General features: G+C 41.8%; 1 long non-coding RNA gene across 1 annotated transcript; it reads right to left on the minus strand.

Annotated features, from left to right (window-relative positions):
- Positions 1 to 8,339: 8,339 nt before the first annotated feature.
- On the minus strand, positions 8,340 to 20,686 carry LOC116225780 (uncharacterized). Its single transcript, XR_004166156.2, has 3 exons — positions 20,061 to 20,686; positions 18,853 to 18,962; positions 8,340 to 9,392 (listed from the first exon to the last, which is right to left on the minus strand). It is a non-coding gene; the product is annotated as an uncharacterized LOC116225780 (long non-coding RNA).
- Positions 20,687 to 22,823: the final 2,137 nt, after the last annotated feature.

Genomic DNA, 22,823 nt, shown 5'->3' on the forward strand with positions numbered 1-22,823 from the left:
ATGAGACAGTTTAAGAGATGGTATAAGGCAGCGTTAAGGGAAAGGAAAAGACAGCACAACTAGCAGCTCAGCAAATATGAGCTAATGGTTGTGGATAGCATGTGTTTGTTTTAGTTAGGTTAAGAGAAAATAATAGATATGGGAAACAATATGACTCGCAAATGAAGATAGAGGAAATATTCATCTATGGTGAGTTTCAAAGGAGAAAAGGCTTAAAGGCTCAAAAGGTCAGCTAAGAGCAGACCAGCAAATAGATATTTTTTGTTGTCTTATGTAGAACAATATACATTTGGATTAACAATAGGCACCTTCCAGTGATTAACATATTCCAGAAGGCTTTTCAGTTTTAAGAATGGAAGTGTATATACAGGAGATATACAAATGGCATCAGGTTACCTAACCCTGAAAACACTTGTGGGCACTTACATTGTGGCATTACCTGAGAAGGTCCCTCATTATACAACCTTCAGAATAATCACAGAAAAAATAAAGATTCATGGGAAAAAAAATACATCTCCCAGGAAAGCATTGGGTTTATATTCCTAGTAAGCCCGGTTTGGGGCTGAAAACAGGACACTTCTGCTCCTGTGTACTCTGAGCATTCCATGCTAGCAGAAAACACCTTCAACACTTGACCTATGTTGCTAAGATCAAGCCCTTCACAACATTTGTTTGAGCTGCTTGTTTCCATATAACAAATGGAAAGAGGAGGAGGAGAGGGAGGAGTAGGAGATGCTACCTGTCTTTTATGCAATAGTCTCATGGGAAAACACTCCTCTAAGAGCTAGGAAATTGTGCTTAAGCCTTCCCTACACGTCAGCTGAGTGTACTATGCAGTAGGATCCAGCTAGCATTGGTGTGACTGCCACTTGGTCCCTCTGTTGTGTAAGAAACTGGAGGGACTGAACAAGAAGCAACGAGTCCCTGGAGCCTGGCAGATCAAGTATTTCGCCAGTAGTGCAGGTGGCTGTGTCCTAGATACTCCGTAAGGGCAGATTTTACATTTTAATCAATAGCTACTTAAAATACATATCTGGCACAACTGAAAAGATGGTCCTTGCTAGGTGAGCTCCAAAACCACGGAAAGGTTGGGCCACACTCCCAACCCATTCCTCTCTCTTGTGCCCATGGAGCAAGCTGGAAGGGTCTCAGCAGGGCAGGAGGCATCTCCTCCTCTTCCTCCTCTTTCTCCTCCTCACAGAAGTCAATCACCCCTGTAACTGGTGTTAAATGCTGGGTGACTCCTGCTTAGACAAGTGGAAGAGTTTACATCTCTGTTTTGCTAAAGAAGTTTCATGTTTATAGCCCAGGTGAGGTTCAGTGCTTGCTCAGTGTCCTCTTGCTTCTCAGGGGATGCACACTTGCTCTTAGACCCCTTTCTGAGACACCTTTCCCATGTTCAGGTTCTTGCAGTCTGCTCTCTGAGCCACCCACATGGAAATTAGTCATTACAGCAGCTAATTGACTGTACTTTTATATAGCTTTTTCAGGCCATTTTCTTCCCTAGACTCATTTCAATTATTTTTCCCCTTAGTTGAGATTATTTTACTCCTGTACCCAAGAGAAACCTCTGGGTCACAGCTCTGTCTAGATGCTGGTCATTGTCTGTAGGAAAGAAAAACAACATTTTTACCAGCACCGCTCTTCTGCTCTCCAGCAGGTGCTAAATAGCTGCATACATTCTCTTATGCAGCAGGACTCTTAGGCAGCAGAATAGCCTACAGATAGGCTTATTTTTGTCTAATAAACATTTCCATTACATCCAAATAAAAGCATTGATATTTTTCCTCATGGTTTTATAGCTTTTCAGTCAACACAATTGCCAATAACATTTTCTTTTATTTTATGACAGGCAGAAGTAGGTCTCTGAAGTATTAGGTAGCTATTGACTGTTGCATTCAGAAAGAACAAAAGATTCCTGAGAAGAAATGGGTAAGGGAGCAGAGCAGAGATGTGCTGATCTCAAATGAAACAGCTGAGGGAAAGAGAAAGCCCAAAGCTGTGGCTGGAGGGGAGCTGGAGAGGATCCAAAGGAGATCCCAAGTCCCAGATAAACCAAGAATAATGCCAGGTTTGTCCTGTGAGAGGTCTGTTGTTGGAGAAAAGATGCATGCCTTGCCCGAGGCTGAGGTTGTAATGTCAGTGGCAGGAGGGTTTTAGTCTAGGTTTGGCAGGGATGAGCACAGTCCCTGTGAACCCAGGTGATCCTCTGCTGGCCTTTCCATCCGAGGACTCATTCTGCTGCCCCACATCATGGGAAGTAGCACATCCTTGCTGACTGTGTGCCCTCACCTCTGTCTCACTTCCACGAGCTGACAGCACAGGGAAGGTAAGGAAGGATGGGATGAAGCCAGCTCAGCACAGCAGGGCAAGGCAGATCCCTGCTCTGCTGTTCATTTTGTAACTAGCAAACTGAAGGATTTTTCTTATGCTATCCCCCAGAGGTCACGTAAAAGAGCTATTCTCCCTTTGGTGCAAGAGGCTGCTGTTGTGTCCTGCAGTTTAACCAGTAACATGTGTCAGCTTCATCTTTCAGTGCCCAGAAGAGGAACTCTTTAGTGGCTGAATATGTTGCTTCCAATTTGCTCAGGCTATGCCCAATTACTTAATTAACGAACCAATTTCATCATGGTTCAGATAAAATAAATCTGTGTTTTAGGTTTGCTTTTGCAAATCCTCCTAAATTTACAGCAGTAAAAATGAAACAGTGCTAACTTTCTGTGAGATATAAACTACAGAAGCACAAGCAAAAGACCTCTCTGAGGGTAGCCTGTTTTCTGCAGAACTCAGCATTAAATGAGAATAAAAGGACAAATCAGTTGATTTTCCTTTCGATTAGGGAAGGATTCCATTCAATAACTTTAAATATCTGTCTAGTAATGATTTGGGGTTAATGGGTGTGGTATTGCTCTTTTCAGTCAGCACCAAACATCAGCTGTACACTGGGATCAGAGGCGGTGGCCCTCCTTCTGGCAGGCTACAGGAATGTTGACCCATGCCCATCACACAAGATGCAGAGCTTGGTTCTGTGCTGGGTTCCCAATTCCAACTGATAGCAAAGAGTACTAGGTTTTGCAATTCTTCAACAACATGGATTCATGACTAACCACAAAAGCCATAGAGGTTTTGTTATAGGATATCACTTGTTGTCTATGCACATATTACCTTTGTTTCAAAGTTTGAGTGAAGGATAACAGCACTGAAATGGAAAGCAATAGTTGATAATGGAAGCAAACAAGCCAGCTCAGTATCTCAAGTGAGAACAATGCACTGGGCTTATAGAGGAAAAGAAAGAATCAAGACAGTTGGAAAGCAGAATAAAAGAAATAAAATAGTTGTGCTATATTTAGAGCTGAAATTGTGAATGCTAAGGAAGTATATGTACTTTCTGCTGCATCATCCTGAGAGAAGAGGCAGAGACCATGATTAAATGCTTCCTCATATGACGGTGCCTCAGTAGAATAACTCATTGCTATGTGTGCTGCAAGTTTTATATCATGTACAGAGAATGTCTGCATTGCCCTAATATCTCTGACTTGAGAAGCACAGTCATTTTAGCTTTGCTTTTGTCTCTCAAATATCTGAATCACCTTTGCCCTTTGCCCCCTCCAGTCTCAGAGGGGTTCTGCCTTAACCTTGCCTTCATCTATCTGAGACTCTGTCTGCTTTCAAGACAGCACTAGGATGGTCTCTTAAACCAAGAGAGCAGTTATATTTTCTGTCCAGGATCAAATTGTTTATTGTTGTCCAGATTTTAAATTGAATTTTGCATTCATTTCCCCAGGCTGTAGGTAAAGTGCTGTGCACAGGCAGCAGCTAAAAGAGCAGAGGCAGCAGCCCTGGTGTCCTGCAGCCAGCTCTACCCTGATGCACTGGGCAAAAGAGGACTCTGCCTTTCTGGTTCTCCCTTGAAAATCTTGAAAGCAAACACTTCAGGACATATGGAGTAGGATGGGGCCCTGAGATAAGTGAGAGATTCTGCCAAAGATAGGCAGATTTAGCTGACACTGACTTTAGCCTTCTAAAAGCCCAAGAATTAAAATTATAATTAACAGCTGTGCCAACAGGTTTTGGCTCCATCTAAAAAAAACTCTTCACAAAGTCTTGAGCCTTCGTTTTCTCTCCAGACCAGCTTCTGCTGCAAGATCAAGGTCCATTTGCTCCAGCAGGCTGGCCACTGACCTACATACAGCAGCAACGCTAAAGGAAATAAAGGGCAAAGCTGAAATTCCTTTTTAAAAACAATCTAAGTTTAGAAACAATTTAGATGCTGGTGAAGACATGTGACTCCAGAAGCCACAGAGCCTAAAGCCAGTGGTTTAATCTGCACCTGGCTCTTGGCAAACCATGTGCTGCTGCTGGCTTTACACCTAAAAATCTCCACTTGAGATGTTATTCATTCTGATTGGTAGAGGCATAGATGAAGGTACATGGAATCCTATGTCTTAATAGATCTTGGTCTCTAAATGCAGTATTTTGTATTCATTTAAAGAGGTCTGCTCAAATTTATGCATAGTGCCCTGCCCCAAGGAGGTTCCCATTCCTGACTTAAGGCTCCAGGTATTGTGGCAAGATAAGTAAAGAATGTTAATAATACCTCTCATTAGGTGTCTCTAGTTGCTTACATATCTTTTAACAGTTTTCATGGCTAGGTTTTTGTGAACTGCCCAGTGCTGCTCTAACTGTGACCTTGTTGCTTCCAGAGATTGAGGTATTCATTCAAAATGGATCCCAATATGACTGTATCATTTGGGACACAGAAGTATTTTGTTTTCTAATCTTATAGTGTAATATTTTCCTTGTTAAACCATATTAACTCAACCTTATGCTAACCCTGAAATAATTTGTCCTGGTAGATTCTATACTCATCTTGTTGTTATTGAAAGTGGTTTATGTTTGATGATCTGGGAACACAGTCTTCTAATTTCTTAATTGATATCAGGACTTTTAAAAAGTGCATCTTATGTCATATCCAAGCAAAAAACCCATTACATGTGAGAAATTACTGGCCATCCATTTTGTGATCAAAAGCATACAGCAAGATTAGTGATCATCTGTAGCTCAGCTGTTATTTTTACTGGGTTATCAAAGCTTTGGGGAGGATTTTGTAAAGCTATTTAGCCTGAAGGAAGGGATTAAAGAGGTTTCTCCTCATGAAACATCTGTTGCAAACGTACCTTCTAATATTCAGAGCTGAAAGATAAATTAATCAGAAAGGGGAAGTTTCTTTCCTGTTCAGCATGGGCCAGTCACTGTTTCCTCCTTTTCCCAAAACAGAAACTGCCCCCACCACTGTATAGCAGAAGACTTATTTGGTTGCTGTGCCCCTCAGTCCTTGATGGGATACTTCACATTTCTCATTAAGCTCTCTTCCCTTTCACCAACTAAAGAGAAACCAGGACTTGAAGTGGCTATTACAGTCAGAAAGGCCAACCATCCGTGATCTTCTCTTCATTCCCTAATTCTCAGACTCTAAATTCATGCTTTTGTGGTATATGCATGTACACTGACATTTTTTTCAAACACATACCTGAAGGAACAGTACCTGATCACGGCCGCTTGGAGCAATAGAAGCTGATTATTTTCCCAATTGGAGCCCATTATATACAGTCCTCTTATTTATGTCATTTAAAAAATAATAATTATACTCACTAGAAAAAGAAGAAAGAATGGAATATTAAACACACTTGGGCGCTATTAGTTCTGATACAAAAAAAATCCAAGCTTTTTCTTCTGTGCCTTTCTTCTCCCCACTCAGTGCTCTCTCAGGCCCACTGCCCCCAACCCCAGCTAAAACAGGGGCAAGGATAGCTTCTTTCTCCAGTAGCAGATAGGACTGGGTTGCACTGTGCTTTAACTGCTTACTGCATTGCTTTCTGTAATATCTGGGGGAAAAGGAGATATCCCGTACTAAGTGAGCACATTTACTGAAAAGCAATATATACTGTGCAAATTTAAGTGCTAAAAGAAGCTGGATAAAAACACTCAGTTTCTTTTCCTGGTTCATGCACAGAAAATTTTCAGAGAAATTGAGGAGACCAGACTTGATGTCCCTCATTCTCAGTGCTATTTATTTTGCCTTTTTTTTTCTTTTTTTTCCAAAGCAAAAGAAAAAGTGAATTGACTCTTCCCCTTTGTGTAAGAGGTGGAAGTGTTATATGCACCTGCTTTTACATGCTAGGTTCAGCAAACTGAAGCTTCGGGAGAGTGAGGGAATGGCTTTCTGGTAGCATCACAGTAGTATCTGTAAGTTGCACTGATTATACAGGTAAGGGCAAGTGACAAAAATCTTAAAATTATATTATTGCTGTTGCTGATATTATTCTATCAGGAACTAGAGTGGTAGCAGGGCTGGTAGCTCAGTAGAACATCAAATCATAGAATGGGTTGAGTTGGAAAGGACCTTAAAGCCCACCCAGTTCCAACCCCCTGCCATGGGCAGGGCTGCCCCCATCAGATCGGGCTGCTCAGACCTCATCCAACCTGGCCTTGAGAACCTCCAGGGATGGGGCACCCACAGCTTCCTTGGGCAGCTGTGCCGGCAAGAGCAACATACTTGTTCTTGTCATACCATGCTCAGAGCAAGGGACTGAATCATCTTGTTTTCCCTGTGCCATGTTCATCTGCTGCAGGGGAGCTGCAGCCAGCAGATACGAGCACAGAAGGTGCCAGTGATGCACCTACTGTTATGAAATAAAGAATCGAGGATACCAAGAAGAGAAGTCCCTAAAGCTGGATCTGTGAGGAGCTCCCATGGGAACCCAGGTCTTGCACCCTACTGTTGTCCTGGCATGGGAGAAGATTCTGTTTGCAAAGGCAGGTTGTGGTATCAAAGTAGAACAGAGATTTTTTGAAGACTCTTTCAGGATGACATACAGAAGAGTTAGAGGTAAAATTTCTGCACTGAGTATGAGGATAAAAATCATAAATAACAAGGCAGACAGTAAAACAACAGCAAATGCCTGTGCCTCCTGGAAAAAAATTGCATCTCAAAGATTAACTGGTATACTTATACTAGTCACACTTTTCTACTATGGCATGGGCTTTTAGAGGTCAATAGATACTTCATCTAGTTGAGGTCTCACCTAAAACCCTGACAAATACAGCCCAAAACCTGAAAAAGAATGCAGTGACCAACCAACCAGAGCTCCCTTGAGGCACAAGGAAGGGGACGGGACTGCAGTTTGAGAATAACAGAACAGTGAAACACACGAGATTTTTTCTACCAGAAACTGGAGGAAATCCAGAGTCACGTCGCAGGGGTCATAAAACAGCCAGTAAATAACCACTGTAAACCTGTGCTATATTAAACCTGGTGATATGTGATTAAAAACCAGCTGTCATTGCCCTCAGCCTCTGCCCACAGCCAGGTGACATGCTGTCCCCTCCTTGGAAATGGCTGAGAAGTAGCAGTTGATTTGGCACCTGCAGTGGTAATAAATTTTTTTCCTCCAAATCAGAAAGTATTAAAAATATACTGACAAAATGCACTCTAGATTTTTCTCATGTAATAAATCCACTCTCATATTTAAAGACTACATTTCTTTCCCTGGCAGGACATCACTGTGAAATATTTCTTTCCTCAGAAGACACTGTACCCGCCCAGTTTCTGGAGGGCCTTAATGGGGTTATGCAGAAGTGCAAAACATGAGCTTCACGTGGGTCGCTGTGGTGGAGGCACAGGAGATGTTCAGGGGAGATCCATGGGTTTGCTGGAGATATTGCCGAGCAAACCATGGTACAACACACAGGCTGGGTCAGCTAGTGCAGGACAGCATTCTGCCAATGCCCTTTCTATCCTGGGAAAAGGACTGCACAGCAGAAATGTCCTGTGTTCCCCACATAGCATGGGATCCCAATCCAGCACACTTCTGAGCACAGCCCGAGGTGTCTGGCAGCACTGACTTCCTTAGAGTCAGGCCTTTAAGGAATTTGTACTGTCCACTGTGACCTATGTTGACTAGATTTTGTTCAGACCAAGTCCTCTCCTGTGGGGTGGGTGTATTTGAAGGAAGTTAAGTCAGTCTCTAGGAAGGGCACAGTCTGCCTGCAGGGACTGCTGCCTGTCTTTAGAAGAAATGGGGCTGTTCTCAACCAGAAACAACTATGGTCATGTGTGACATCTGCAGCAAAGCCTCAAAAACAGGACCAACACCCTGCCTTTAGTAATAATCGCGGCTATTCTGTTTGAAATCAGCATCTCTTGGGAAAGTGGCACCCTGTGGTTACAGAGCACTCCCAAGCACAACAGATTCAGGATCTGTGGTGTAAATGGTAGCTGCTGCTTTTTCCTACATTTTTGCAAAATAAGTCTGGAGAGGCATGCAGAGCAGTGAAGCCTCTGAAACACACTGAATTAGATAAGCTGAATCTGCAGTGTAGCATTTGGAAGCAGTTCAGGTTCAGGATGGATAACTCAGTAATCTGGCTGGGTGATAGCAGATTCTGCTGATTTATGTGTGAATCAACTGCTGCTCTCCTGGGTTTCCTTTCTCTCTCCAGCCCTGTAATTCATTCTCCTTCTCCTGCATAAAGCTGCTGGGTTTTTTCACACTGTAATCTTTCTGACCTGCAACACATGCCCACATTTTGAGGACCAGTTTTACAGGGGTGGAGGCATGCAGGTGGACAGATGAGAGGGACCATTGCACTTGGGCCTGGGGGTAGCACAGCTTCTCCAGGTCCTTACTCCTGTGGGATTGCTGCTGCACCCTTTCCTTAACCGAAAGTTCCCTTTGCAAGGGGAAGGAAAAAGGCTCTGTGTGTCCCATCATTGATTCTTATCTCTGTGTAGAAACAGAGAAATCACAGGGAGAAGACTACAACTTGCATGTGGTTTGAGATCTTCTTGAAACACCTAAAGGGCCAATTGCAGTTGTTGAGCAATTTGGAATTAGCAGCACTGTGGGGGTGTTGAAGGGTACCCAGATGAAGAAACATAGCTTATTCTTTGTATTGGCAAAGTGATACCTGGGGCAATCTTGCATAACATTATAATCTAGAACTCAAGGTGTCCATGGGCAGGTAACCACACCCAAACAGTGTCTTCTCACTGGTTGACGTTAAATTCACCAGATTTTCAGTCAAGATCTTTTAATGTTGTCTAAAACGTGCTGGTACCATCTCACTGCCTGCACACTGGTACCTGGCCCAGGGACAAAACCTGAGCTGCTCTGTTAGAGCATGAGCAGCAGAGCAGCAGGGCTTGCAGTGGGAATAATTAGTGTGTAATAAAGGGCAGGTATCAATTGAAGCCAGCCATTCCTGCAGCTCTCCCTCCCTCGTGTGAGCTCTCTGGTTCTCAGACACATACCCGCTGTCACAGTGTCTTCTGTCTTTCTATGAGGAGTGTCCATTTTCGTCTGGCCTTCTCTGGCCTAGGCATTGCACACCTGTGAAAATAGAGCACTTCTGTGATAGCTAACAGTGATTGCATTTTGGCTGAAAGGTTTGGTTTTCCATTTGGGGAAAACGGTTGTCCTCCACTGCAGCAGGCCATTTAGAAAAACTTATATCTGCTGTTTCTCCAATTCATCACACCTTCTAAAATGTCTCTTTAATAGGTGATTCAACGAATGTGCAAATAAGTCATGTACATGTAATACAAATTACTCATGGGACTCTAACAACATCCAAGGCTTATGAAAATCCTTTGCCAGGATCTGCACCCATCAATTCAAACAGTTCTGCATAAAGCTAGTCTCCTCAAGTCAGAACTGAGCCATTCTTTTTGTGACAGAGCAGGGAAGGGAGCCCATTCTCTCTCTATTATTTTTAATAACAGAACTAGAAGTAGCAGATTTTTCTGTTTCCAGAATTCTCCAGCGAGTCTTTTTCACAAGCAATACATTTTCTTCTCTCAACATAAATATATTGCTCTCTTGCTGGTTGAAGTATGAAGCCAAGGACTCTAAATTAATCTCATCATTTTAAGCTGAAAAAAAGCACCCATACTCCAAGAAGCTAACAGGGACGGATAGCTGACCCAGCACTGAGGCTTCCATGAGATTTGGCTCTTGCTGCATGCCTGCTGCCCAGACATTTCTCTGAATACAAAGGCTAGGGTGAGAATTTTGGCTTTACGTTGTATACACACACTTCAGCTCACTCAAATTAAGCCATGAACATACACTAACTTCATTTCTACTAACATCTCATTGCTGCTCTCACAAATGCAAACCAGCATCTTTCCTGCAGAACACTCACTACCACTCCTACTTTTGCATGCAGTGTACACATATGTATATCCCAAAGCAAGAAAGAGAAGCTATAAGCTAAACCAAATGGCATAAATCAGATATTGCAGCAATAGATTGAGAATGGAATAATCCAATTTGCAGTTAACAACACCATTTTTCATGGAAGCAAGAAGCCATGCCTCAGCCAGACTAACTAACTTCTATTCTTTCTGTTATTGCCACCTAAGTCTCACAGTTCTTAGAGCTTTTGTCCCATCAGCTCCAGAGTAAATCAAATCTGGTTTCATACGGATTTGTGCCTTATCTCCCTACACATCTTTACCCCTTTCCTGTCCTCTTGAAGACATCCTCACTCCCATGTCTGTGCTGAGCTTTCACCCATCTCCCAGCCTTTCCCTGTCTGGTAACTACCAGCTCAAGCAAGAGGTGGTATATGCTCTGTCTTGTTCTGAAATACATGTATTTAAATATATGTCTGGATTGTGTATGCATACTGGGTTGCCTACCCAGAGCACACATAGCAATTTGCTAGTAGTAGAACAGATACTGCTGGGCACATAGTCAAAACTTTTTCCCTCTGGATACCCTCCCCCACAAGACTTATAGGAATTTAATTTCTTGTGGAACTTTCACTCATATGACTAATTATGATCTGATAAATAGGTCCAGAACTTACTGGTAGGACAGACAGAGAGGTGAGCAGGCATATGGAGGAATCCTTACAGAAACAGAACAAAAATAAATTTATCCACAGATGGCTTTGTCCTTTTAGGCAGTTTAGAAAACATATACCCACTCAAATACAGATTTGGAAAAGGAAAATTTTACCATCAAGTGGAAATTCATGCGGATATTCTGCCCCGCTTCCTATTACTGCTGGCCAAATCTTCTCCAAAACACATCCTTTTCCTCTGCTCCCCTTTGTGTATGGGATAGATGCTTCATCAAAGCAAAATCTTCTGTGCAGAAGTCATGTTTTCACCCTGTTGAACTTGCAAAGTCTCAGATTTTCAAAGGAGTGTAAGACCCAAAATATGTTTTCCATGAAGTCCAGAGCAAAACTCTTTTGTCACATCCAATGTAAGCGTGAACACCAGGGCAACATGTTGTCCTAGATATTTTCAGGCATAAATGTCTCATTTACTCTAATCTATGACTCAGTGTCTCAAGGCTGAACCTCCAGCAGTAATGTATCCACTGGATTTGATGAGTTGAGCATATTTTTGTAGATGATAATGAAAATTCTACCCTGATATCATAAATAAAAGGCCATTAGTAAGTTCAGAAATTCCCTACTAAGAATTACAAAGTTCTCTTACTCTGAGGAACCCTAAACTAATATATTTGACAGCTCCTACGTGCATCCGCAAAATGATGCAGAGAAGTTTCCAGCACTACTCACTGATGTGTTGGGATGTGCTTTAGGAGGAATCATTTATTTTTAAAAGTAAGCAGTGAAGAGACAGCTGCAAGAAATGTGCTAGTCAGCCCCCAGCTGTGCAACACTTTCTTTGGGCACCCTACAGCCCAGCCCAGCAATTACAGCTTCTCCTCCCAGATTAAGGATGCTCTGTCAGATTAGCCCTAACCCTGAGCAGATTTGCCTTTCACTTTTCTCCCCCAGCTTTCACTGCCTGCTGCCTTTCTCAACCTGTTTACATGAACTACCAAAGCGGATATTTGTGCTGAGCAGAAAACCTCATCCTCCTGCAATATGGATGGGTTTTCTGAAGGCCCTAGTCTTGGTTTTCATCAGGCTTTTGATGAACTGAGAAGAGAAAACCTGCTGGTGTGTGCAGCACAGTGCTGTGAGCCTGCGAGCAAATTCCTGCATCTGCATGTCACAGCCATCCAAAATAGTAGCTTCAGTCTAGAGGTTGGCATGAGCATGATACTGCACCCAGATTAATGACTACATGCACTCTGGCAGTGTCAATGAGCCAGGGCAGGCTGCTGGGTTAATTCAGGTCCAAGGCTAGCTTGTACTCTAGTTCCAGAGTGACCTCACTTGCCTCTAATTTGAGTTTCTTTGCATGCTGTCACGCTGCATCTTCAGACATCACAGCATCTCTGCCACTTCTGAAATGCAATGCAGTCATTCGGTGCAGCCTTGTCACATGCAGCATAGCTATACATAAACATGTTCTATCTGAGCATCATTGAACTTCTCAGGTGCTTTTGGGAATCCTGCCTGAGAGCAGCTGCTGGTTGCCATTCATCTCACGCAAAGCCTGGACTGACGCATTTTTTGCTTTATCCATCACAAAAGTAAACCAAACTGCAAACTAAAAGGATCGAGTGAAAGTACTAATGATCACACCTTCTAGTGCTTTGCCTGAAGAGGGGACAGGCAGAACAAAAAGAACTAGAAGTCTGAAAATCCACCGGAAAATATAAATTCTAGCCTTGAGAACTGCCTACATTTACTTAAAGGATAAAAATGTTAAAAAGTCAGGAGAAGATTTACCCATCGTAGCTGCACCAACCTGAATTACTGCCCCACAGCCATCTTCTAGCATTACCAGTCATCAAGGCTGAAATTCCAGTATTGTGATTGCCACAATTCTCCAAGAAGCATTTGCACCAGTAAAGACATTATGAAAAAACAAAAACAAACAAATAACAAGAAAAAAGAATTTTTCTGATTAATATGAACAGTGTAGCAGGACCAAAATTCCTTCACTTTATTCAGTGTCTTTGAGAAGCAGACATAACCGAGTTTCTGAAGAATTGCCTCTTTCATCTCTCAGAAAATTGAGCCTGTAATTATATTCCACATCCTGCTACAGACAGCTTTTATATCATTGCCAGTTACTTGTTCTTCATAGGTATGTTAACGTGCCATTTCTGAAGTTTTCATAATTTTTATGTGTGGATGATTCATTCTGAGCAGCACTGAAGGAATCTTGAAAACTTCAGTCTTTTTTTTCCATGCATTTTTTGCAAACCCAGTCACAGTTTCCCATAGACATGAGTTTGAAACAGAGCATGTGCAGCCTCCGTATTTACAGAAATACCTCTGACTTAACACAAAGTGAGCAGTGAAAGCTGAATCCTTCCCCGGCACAGCAAACGGGGAAGGAAGTGCTGAAAGGGAGATCCTGAGAAGGATAAGAGTGAGAAGGCAGCAAGGAGGGGAGTGGGCAGCAGGTGGGGAGCGCGATAACCAGCAGGGTTATCACTAAGGGATGCGTGCCAGGTCACGTGCAGATACTTCTCTGAAGCAGACGATGGGCAGAAATTTGGCAATAATAAATGGGATAGAACGTGTTTACGTAAACACAGAAAAGACACGGGCTGGTGCTGTGAAAACAGCTGCAGACACCGCCAGTGGAGTGGGGTCTGATCTGCTCTGCTTGAACTGTAAAGATAGTTCATTCTTCATGGAGTACAGTAACTGGAAATGATCATGAATAGAGATTGAAGTTCTGCTGAGAAAAAGTATTTCTAAGGGCATACAGTATTAGGGATTCTGTTTTTGCAAAGCCTAGTAGAAAACAGAGGGAATTTGGGGAAAAAGGAAGTAATTTTTGTAAAAACAGAGAGAAGTGGGGGAAAAGGGAAGTGAAGTTTGTTCTCTGTCTTATTTTCCCACAGGATGATCAGTGAGGCCAAGAGGTTTGTTTCAGGTTGTGCAAACCTCCACTTTAGGGAAGTGCATGAGCATCGCAGTGGAAGTTTCAGAATGGAAAGTTCCTCCTTTCGGACCCAGACTCTGCCAGAAGGAAAGCCCTGAGCCAGGCCTGTGGCTCCGCTCACCATGAGCTCTGCTCTCCTCACACTCATTGTAGGGCAGCTATTTTCAGCTGCAGCCATAACATAGTGATATCTTGTGGTGAGAGTGCGTGGGGCTGTGTTCTGTGCTCTCATCCCCATTCCTGTGCTGATCTTTCATGCTGAGACATACCAGCTGCACTGCTGGGGCTCTGGGTAGCTATATAGCACATCTTCCAAAGCCTAAATGTCCATCACAGCTCCGTGCCTATGATGATTTGCCTTTGACCACCCTCACGTACTCTCGCAAGGATCAGGCAGCAGATCTCTTGCAGGACTTGGACCACACATCACGAGCTGAGAGCAGCCGCTTCAGCTTCGGCACGCTGCATGTGACCATGCCAGCTGTACTCCAAGTGGTCTGGATGTCCAATTGACTGGAAAGAGCAAGCACATTTTTTCCAGAGCCACTGACATTCTTGCAGCAGGGACCTGATTTATGAGTGGTGTCTATAGGAGCCGCTGCAACACGCACCATTAATTTGTCAGGAATAGTAGTGCCGGCTGCGAACATATACAGGGATCTTTCTGTAAATGCCATCAGACAAAAAGCTGATTTACTTGCAGTTTCCACCTGTTGAAGAACAGTAAGCAATTAGCAGTACTGCTTTGGGGATGAGCTTCTGCATCCCCTCCCAAAGAGCTGGCATCCTCACATTGTGGATGCTGAGATGTATTGTGGGTTCAGACCACAAATCCCTTGTTTGCTGCAGAACGGTCTGCATGCAGTTGGATCTCTCCTACTGTCCAAACTATTACTAGATAGTATGATGAGTATTTTGAGGCCTATACATTTTCTGTTTGATGCAAGGCAACACATCAAGGTGAAAAGCCCCATAACGGGGCCATCCCTGTGACTGCAGCACCACGTGTGCCCTGCAGCAGCACCAACGGCCGTGGGGACTTTTTGTGCCCAGGATTAGCGGGGATTGGGAACGATGCAGAAGCAGAGTGCTGAATCCAGGGTGGGAAATTGCTTTGCACGGCAATTTCTCTGGGAAGATACAAAAATGGTGTTGATTTCCAAATACAAACAAATGTGCTGATGTCCTATATTCAGAACTTATTTATTCCTTTAAAAAAAAAAAAAAAAAAAGATACTGCAGCTCAGAGCTTGTTTCAATGAGCTGACAATGCTGCATTTCATGGCACAAAGGTTCACCTGCAATTGAGAAAACTATCAGAAAGTATGGAAGAAGTGCATGCAGATAGGCTTGTTAAACTTTGACAGCAAATGAGAGAAAAAAAGAGAACTTGTTTTCAGTCAGAGACATCTGTCATGCCATGCTTCCCTCACTAGGAAAAGCAATGAAGCACTTCTGCCTAATCTGAATTTACTCCTGTAGCTGCTGACACAATTAGTTTCAAATGTGCATTATTTTGAACAATCTTTACCTCTCAACTACATAATGAACTTCAATGAAAAAAGATCCTCTTGGATCCACCCTCAGTCAGATGGATTCCCACCTCTGTGTTTACATTTACATCCTAAAATCCAGAGTCCTCTTTTCCCCAGGTTTCCAATAACTTTCTCCTGTTTCTACAGTCTTCCTCCTACTCCATTTGAGAAAATAGCCAGCCCTCTACAAACTGCATAATGAACAATAATGAACTGTTTTATTGCACACTTAGCTGTAAGCACACTTGTTAATTATCCAAGTTGCATTGTGAATGAAGATTTACACTTCACCTTGCCTCAGATATATAGGTGCATTAAGAATATTTGTAGCATCTGTGACAGACAGAAATGTCTCCAAGTTTTCTGAAAGAAGGGAGGAGATCAAGTCTTGATTTGCTCTTCAGCAGTCTCAAGAACATCTCCATGGAATAAAAGTATTTCTTTCTCCTAGCTGAAGGACAGAGCTGCATAGTTCACCATGTCAAGCTAATTTACGGTTCGAAGGGCTCTCCTCACCCCCAGACTTGAAGCTTGCCGAGGAATCCAAGGTATGTAATGATGATATGAACATGATATACTTTACTGTAACCTGTGCCGCAGGCAGCTGTTAATGCCAGTCTAACTTTCTGCAGTCTGCAGCCAAAGGAAAGCTGTCTGCAGCATATGTATAGTTTCACTCTGCAGCATAGTTACTGTGAAGTCAATGGTATGCCGAAGTGGATGCCGCAGAACCAAAGAGACATTTGTTAGAATTCAAGCCTCAGATGTTAATATATATTTGGAGTAATTTCTCTGCCTGTGAAGGAAATTCATTTTCTCCCTGCTAAATTAGTACTGCAGTAGTGTCTACGGTGTCACAAAAGATTGCAGAGATGCATTGTGCTAAACACTAGGGAAACATTGGGAAAGATGGGCAGGCTCCAAAGAGATAAAAGTCAAAGGTACCAAAAAGGTCAAAACACATAAAGGAGACAGCAAGGAGCGCAAAGGGAAAGAGAAAGAAAAACGACCTTAACACAACTGCTGAGCAGATCAATAACAGAAGGATTTGAATTCAGTCTGTTGGCTCCTTCTCTAATCTCCTACTGCATGCTGCTGCTTCTGACAGTCTTGGCCTCAGTATTTTGGTACTGTCCTGAAATAATCTCTTTCTTTTTAAATTGCTCTTGTTATGGAAACACTTAAATTTTCAGCCTCCATTTCTGCAAGCCCTATGCTGCTTTGTGAAGAGGGAGATCATTATATTTTACACCAAGTGTGAGTGCTTTCAGTGACAGTCAGTCAGTAATATCCTATTCCCTCCCTACTTTATGAACACGCAAAGCTTATCCAAATCATCTAGATCAAAAAATGCAGATAGTCAGTTTCTCTGCAGCATCTCAGTTAATGTTCTGTCATAACGGGTTAGGGAAAGCAATCAGTTCTGTTGCTTTTCCATGGATTTTTGCTCTCTTCGATCTACAAAACCAAGCGCAAGTAATTCTGAAATTCAGACCTTTAGCATGTTGAGTAGCATGGAAGCATTTCTTGGTTTTACCAACATGCAACACTCCTCTAAATATCACCCCATAGGATGTTTGCTTTTGTGCAGCAGCATGATGGTGTTGACTCATCTGTGCCTTTTTCCTTCTGCATTCTTCAAAGTGCTGATAATAAGCATTTAACATTTTTTAAATCGTTAATATTACTTTATTAACATTAAATGATGTTTCCTGGCAGTATATCTAGGCTGAGAAAACACAAGTATTAACCTCATTGTGTACATATATGCATGTGTATATGTACAGCTTCTCCCTATTCTCCTATTTCTATGCATACGTTAGTGAGAGCAATGGCAGCTTGTATGGTTGTACTGGATTAGATTTTAATTATTACTGCTTGTACAATAGAGACATAATTACGGTAATATAATTTACAACTGTTGTATGATAACTTCAACTTCTTCACAACCTTTTCTAGAAAGCTGTTTCGTTACATGGTGGTTATGTTTTTAATTACACTGTCAAAACATGAAATCACATTCATAAGCCAGATGCTGTACACCACATACGTCTCCAGCATGGAGATGTCAGCACCTTATTGGGATGCACAGGCATCACCCTGCTGGCAGAGAAGTGGAACCCAGGAATGGACCCAGCTACCACCCGTATTTGAATTTCCCACCTACGTACTCAGCTGCCAGGTGCCCAACTGAATTTGCAAGTGCACACTGAGAGGCATGCTTTGTGGATGAGGGAAGGTAAGAAGTAAATACAAGATTTGCAGCGGATCGATCTGGACAGCACAGACATGTCATTTGTCTTCCTTGAGCTCCTTGGGAAAGGGTCAAGGCATCTTCAAGGGCATTGCTGCTTACAAAGAAGAAGGTGAGCACCTTTGTGACTAAATTCCTTAGTGATCTGTAACAGGTTAAGCATCAGGGGGAAACATCAAGTGCAAAAGTTATATAATTGATTTTTGGCAGACAGGAGCACTCAACAAACCACACAGATTTGGTAGTATCAAGCAAAACTGATTATTTGTGCCACACAAGTATAAAAAGGGTACACAGAGTGGAAAAGCAAGACAGCGGGGCAAAAAGAGACAACAGGAACTGTATGCATAGTGAGAGAAGGGGAGGGAAAACAAGTGAAAAACAGTGTTGATTTTCCTTCCATAAAAGCCACATTTTCTACCTGTTTTTATTTCCATTTCATCCTAGCCTTTGACATCAGTGAATGAGGTCTGTTCATTACAGCAACAAATCCAATCCTCAACTTCCAGGTCCCACTATTCAACATGATTTTGGAACATTGTCATTTGATTATTTTCACCTTTCTATCTGAATATTTGCATATTCCTATTTGTCTGTGTGATATTCTGACCACTACATCTATCACAAAACATCATAGTACATCTTGGAGTAAGTGTAACAGTGGATTTTGTTTGCCTGAGCTTTTTAAAATTTGAAATGCAATGCACTTCCCAAAGAGCTAACCAGCACGTGGGGAATCATGAGACTGGTTTAGCATCCTGCAAACATGTTTGTAGAGAACAAAATTAAACATCTAAGCATGCTGATTAAAGCATTGATTCTGCAAAGACTTACTACAAGGCACAGCCCCTTTGAAATCAGTGGGACAATTCACAGTCATAAAAGCTGTGCTTGTGAGTAAACATTTACCTGGTTGAGCCTTTGGTAGCAGTTGCAGACAATGCTTTTGTTCTAGATGGACAGTGCTCAACTGCCAGCAGTCCACATGAGATATATTGCCATTGTGGCTGCGTGGTGAAGCACAGAGCGCATCATTGCCCTGTGAGAGGCCCACAGGAAATTGCATAAACAGGCCGCTGTAATTAGACACCTATTATTATTATTTATTAAAACACAACTAGCTACACTGGTTGTGCATATTCTGTAGGCAGACCTTGTGAAAAAGTGAGTAATCTAGTCGGGGCTGTGCCATGTAGGCCTTGTTTACGACAGAAAGTTGTGCTGACCTGACTGTGTGTCTAAAGTTAAAGCTGCACCTCTTCAGCGTGGTCGGTGTTGTATCTGCGTAGCTTATGTTTTCCTTAGCAGAAGGCGAAACAGCAACAGTGTAAAACACCTTCATGGCAGTAAAACGACACATCAATTTAAACAGCAAAATTAAACGGGTTGTAAAAATTCACAGCTCAGACAGTTAAATTGCTACATGATTTATGAAGAGATCAGACTCCTTATTCCACAAATAAATGATAATCAGTGAGTCTTACCCCTCCTGCACACAGGAGGAGAAGAAAGAAATGAGTATGTCCCTTGTTCAGGACAGAACGTTTCATGTCTGAGCACCCTGTGACTTAAGCAGCACTTGCAACTGAGAGGATCATGATGTATTTGTCTGGCTGCTGCCTGCACAAGTGCTTGAATCAGTCTGAACTGATTCTTTGAACAGGCACAAAGTAGGAAGCACTAAGACCGGAGGGAGAGGAACTGCTGGTTTAAAGAAAACAGCAAAAGGTTACAGAGGGATAAATGTTCCTGCCAGCACTAATTTTACTATAATGCTCCACTTTCTCATCTCGAAAATTGAAGGGATTTTTTCCTTATTCTTCCAGTCAGAGAAAGCAAGAGAATATGCATGCATATGAGCTAGAAACACACAGCACTATGGAGGAAGCAGAGGAGTGTTTGCTAAAGGTGTCTGTGTGCCCATGGAGATGGAGGAGCAGCATGGCGCTGGTGACCAGGCCGCAGCACCAGGCTGAGGAGGCTGGGCACTGCCTTTGGCCCACTCCGAGTCCTTGGTACACAAGCATATCTCTTCACCTCTCTGGTTCTTCCTTTGTAGGATGAAAGAAGGCCAATTTGTAGAGCACTCTGAGGATTAGCAATGACAAACAAGTGTTACATATTAACTGGGTGGAACTTCTGTTAGCTTCAGTACCTTCTTTTCTGGTGGAACAAGCCACCATCCAAGGGAGAGGTTTCATCTCTGATTGCTTAATGAGGCAATTTGATAATTTGTGCTCCAAATCAGAATTCAGATTTTGAAATGAAGTTCAAAAATCCATATTCTTGAACATGACTTTTCAGTTTGAGGCATTATTTTCTTTAAAAATCACCGTTAAAACAAAACAAAAAACAGCAACAGAAAATTTCATGGACTGCTTCCGATTTACTGTATGCAAGTACCCAAATGGACACAATTGATCAGCAACATTACCTATTTTTGAAGTCTCCTCTCATTGCACACTTACAGAGAAATGGCTGTGCATAACTTCACTGCCAATTGCGACCAGTAATTCCATTAGGCTGAATCACTGAGTAACCTTGTTTGTGACACCACAACCAGGTGTGTCAAACCAAGTACTGCACTGAATGCACCATGCAGTGCCTGGCTGCTGACAAGGGTGTACTGCAAGCTTGGGGATTAGAAAAAAGTACAGAGATGCTATGTCTAACAAACCGTGCCAAAATTTGGAGCCCACTGTTCCTTGCTGCTCCTTCCTAGGAAATTTGCTACTACTCACAAGATATGAAAATATTTTCAGGATCAAAACTTATCAGTTGTTCTCAAACATAAGTTCCAGGCAAGCAAACAGCCTGTTTTGTGACTGCGAGATCATGCAAGAGTCAATTTGGCCTTTGTTTTACTGTTCTAGTTCTGCAAAGGATCAAATAAAAATAGAGCTAAAATGGTATAAAGGAAACAGGATCTGGTCCCAGATTTTGAGTGTTAGATGTGGGAGAGTAGCTACTCTTGCTCTCAAAAACTCCTCTATTTCTCTTTTACAGCATTGCTGTTTTGTATACACTAGCTAAATTGATACATATTAATTATATCTTTAATATTGGAAATGTTTATATTATCCTATTTTTGTTGATACAGCACAGAGAAGATTCTAAAGGATACATTCCAATAATGTTAATTTTTGTCAAATGATTTAATTTATTTCATAATGGACTACTCCTCTCCTTTTTTGTATTTCCCATACTATTGGCATACGTAAGAAATTCTCTTCACATGACACTTAATTTTGAACTCCAATAATGGATTATTTACTATAAAACATAAATTTCCTAGGCATGGAAATGGTTTATTCTGCAAGTTCTGATGAATCTTTCTAATGGTTAAGGTATAGTTTTGAGTGCCAATAACCCAGGCCACATTGGCTTTATCTATAGCAGTTCTACTGAGCCAGGATACAGGTCACAAAATATGCAAATAGCTTTTATTTTTAAATTGCCTTTCGAATATCATCCCAGCATCTTCTAGCCATTCCAAATCATGCTTTCTATAGAGAACTCCAAATCTCCAAAATCAATGACTTCTCATGTAAGGGAAGTTCATAAGCAGGCTCTGATGTACTCCCTTCTCTCTCTTACAAATTTCCTGCATGTATCCCTTAATCTTGTCTTGAGTTATTATCTGAAAACCCTATGCAAATTATGAACTCATTTTTAAAAGCTCTAATTTTGCTCAGATTTATAGGAAAATCATTTTGTAAACACATGTATATGGATGACAAGAGCAGACTAAGACCTTAACAGCCTGTGCTCTTCCTGCTCAATTAGTTGTAAATTGTAGATCTTTCTGGCCCTATCTCAGGAAAACTCTTTAATTAAATCCCAGAGAAATCTGGGATACCTCAGCACACATTTAGGGTTCAGTGTACACTTCCGTGTTTAAAAGAGAAGCTTAATGCGTTCCTGAAGGAATATTTATTATCATAAACCAGTATTTCACTATGACTGGGGCACAGAATCCAGGCAGTCCAGCAAAAGAGATCTAAGTGATCATGAGACACTGAAAAAATTATTAAATGTCAGGGAGACAACTTGCATATTCAACTTTTTGAGGTCTGACATACTAAGCTTATTAGCTACACCCTTTTCATACCCTGCAGGTGACTGCGTTATCTTAGTGCTCCACAACTCACACTCTTTTATCATTCACCTTCAAGACCTCAGTCAATCTCTTGAAACACGCATGGAAATGATGTACATGTCTACTGAGAGATGCCAAGGCATACCATTCTGCACTTCTATCTGCAATACCAGCATAATTTCTGGACACGAATATATACCAACAAATACACATACTTTTTTTGGATTTCCGCTATTATTTTTATGGATCTGTGCAACAAATTTGGCAATTCTTCTTCCTCGAGGAGCAAGGGATTCATCTATATTAACCATAGATTCATCTCTGCATAGTCTAATCTTCAATATTTTCCTATTTCAATTGAAAAATTGGTAATAACATTGTGATTCTGTGCTTCCCAGAAGTCTACAACTAACATGGCAGAATTCTGGAGGTGGGAAACATATACATGCTGTAGGCTCCAAATGTGGTAGAGCTCATACAATCTTTCCCCCAAAGAACACACAGGCACTGAGACTTACTGTGCATGTTATTTACTGCAAAACTAAATACAGATTATAGTTTTCATTTAATTTCAGAGCAAGCTTTTCAATACAATATTCTGCTATGCCTTTTTGTGAACTCTCTAACATTGCAGTGTACATGCTGCTTTTTTGATTATCTAATGTCATATGGAAACAGGAGTGAAAGTGAAAGAAACAGCCCTTACGCGGGAAAAAATGAGGATTTATAACTGAAATTGTTAAACTTTCCAAACTAGATAAATTACTAAGCTTACTTCTTTTGTTGGAATTATGTTCATCTCTTCCTGAGACATTTAGCCCCTGCAAACAGCAACTGATACTGTCTGCAAATATGATACACTACTGTGGGTGTTGTGCAAGCCAAATACATCCCACAGGACAATTCCTCTCATACTATCATTACCATCTTGTACAATCTTGGAGAGGAGATGAAAGGAAATGACTAATTTGGGAGGTGCATGAATCTCAGTAGAAATTGCTGCTTCCACGTGAAGGAGTGGTTTGCCATCATTTGGCAAGCAGAGACTGGCATAAAAATTTGTCCTCCAGCATTAGAAAAGTGTAGAATGCAGGTGTG

The sequence above is a fragment of the Phasianus colchicus genome, chromosome 4 (genome assembly GCF_987193195.1).
Source record: "Phasianus colchicus chromosome 4, bPhaCol1.hap1.1, whole genome shotgun sequence".
NCBI lineage: Eukaryota > Metazoa > Chordata > Aves > Galliformes > Phasianidae > Phasianus > Phasianus colchicus.